The sequence below is a fragment of the Oryzias melastigma genome, linkage group LG9 (assembly GCF_002922805.2).
Source record: "Oryzias melastigma strain HK-1 linkage group LG9, ASM292280v2, whole genome shotgun sequence".
Lineage (NCBI taxonomy): Eukaryota > Metazoa > Chordata > Actinopteri > Beloniformes > Adrianichthyidae > Oryzias > Oryzias melastigma.
This window is the reverse complement of record NC_050520.1, coordinates 31,236,108-31,238,060: the sequence shown is the minus strand read 5'-3', so window position 1 is coordinate 31,238,060 and position 1,953 is coordinate 31,236,108.

Genomic DNA, 1,953 nt, shown 5'->3' with positions numbered 1-1,953 from the left:
CTACACATCAACCCGTAGACATCTAATCCCTGCTTTCTCATTCCAAGCTCGTCATACAGTGTTTGGACATATAGTTCGGGTTCCCGCCAAATCACTTTTTGACGTTTTAGATCTCCCCAACTCATCGTTTTTTGACGTGCTGGCTGATGTCCACGTCAAAAACCTCGGGACGGGAACTAGTATTGGTCCGAGGGCTGCTTGGTACTGAGCCAGAGACGCTAATCAGGGGTCCCCGACCCTCGGGAGGCATACTGGTATCAAACCTGCACCAGAACGCAGAGAGGATCGGTACCGGGTTAGGGTTACCGGATTCAGGTATCCAAACCCTAACCAGGTACTGGTACCCTAACCTGGTTTCACGTTCGGTACCGCCTCCCGAGATTTCATGTGAACAGTCAGCACATTAAAAACATTGGGAGTGAGAATGTGAGGCAAATAGACTAACAAGGTCTATTTTTCATATGATGTCCAGTAGACCTCTACAGGAGATATATATTACGTATCTAATCCTGTGTCTAGTGGGATAATGATCACTTAAAGCTTGTGGGTTCTGTGTCAGTGGCCTGAATGTGAAAACATTAAATTCAGCAAAACAACAAATTTGTCATGGAAGTCCACACTCATCATACCAAAATCAAATCATGTAATGTCCTGGAATTCAACATTCCTGACACAGAGGTGGTAAAATCTAGCAAGCTCTCACTCATTCAACCCAGCATAATGAAATTGTATTTTAAATCTAAAAGCTGGATGGGATGGGGTTTGGAGCTCCCACTGAGACCCCAGTGGGCAGATCAGATGCTCGTGGAGGGGGCTCAGGTCTGCTTCTGGAGAGGGTGGCACCCACCCAGCTCTTCTCAGCATGCATGGTGAAGAGCCTGGAGCTGGGAAGTCAACCTACCTCTTGATGCCTCTGGTGATTTGTATAAAAACAGTGTGTGTTCAAACCTCAGTTTCTCAACTCTACAAGCCATAGCTCCATGTTCTCCTCTTATATAAATTCCTTCCACAAATGCCGAACACAAAAGAAAACGGAGATTAGCTATTTAATCTGTTTAAGGGGGTGCTCTAGAGAGCTTTTTTGGAGGGGGTGTGGGGTCATAAACTGGGGTACAGACTGATTTTGAATCGAGAATTGTGGCACCCCAACTGGTGATGCTACAAACCACATTACACCCAAGCTGTGGGAAGTTTGTGTCACAAGAGGTCAAGTTGTGGGTCCACACCTTCATGTTCCAAGAAACTTTGTATTTTACATCCTCACTTCTGCAACTGGAGTCTTGGTTTGGCGTTTTGTCGTACTGTTGGAGACCTCAACCTGTTGCTGTCTCTTTACTCCCACAGAGTGGTGGGGGGGGCGCATCCCTTTTGTCTTGTTCTGTGCCACCCGTAAGGCAGGGTGATGGTCCGCATTGCCTAGGTTGCCATTAGGCACATGTGTCAAAGTCAAGCCCACGGTGGCCTGATAAGGTCCTCCAGATCATTTTATTTTATTGTTATTAATGACCCGATGTTATATTGCGCTCATTTCTAACTTGTATAATTTTGACAAAATATATTTTTATGGAGAGTAAAATATTGAAAGTTATTTAAGGTTTAATTTGATTTGTTCTGGAGTTGGATTCCTGCCTTTTTATTATTCATAATTATGTTAATAAGATACGGTTTTAAAGTTTTTAACAATGGCATTCTGCCAGCTTTTTGGACTACTTGGGTATTTACTAAGATTTTTAGTTTATTTTGGAGTTTAGCTAATATTTCAGCTACATGCTAGCTGTTTTGACTAATTTAGGCTTTTTTCTTTTTTTCATTTCTTTAGGGTATTTTGGAGTTTAGCTATTTTTTTCAGCTACATGCTAGCTGTGTTGGCTAATTTAGACTCTTTTTAGTTTTAAGCCTGTTTTGCAGTTAGACTAATATTTACATGCTAGCTGTTTTAGTTAATTTAGGCTA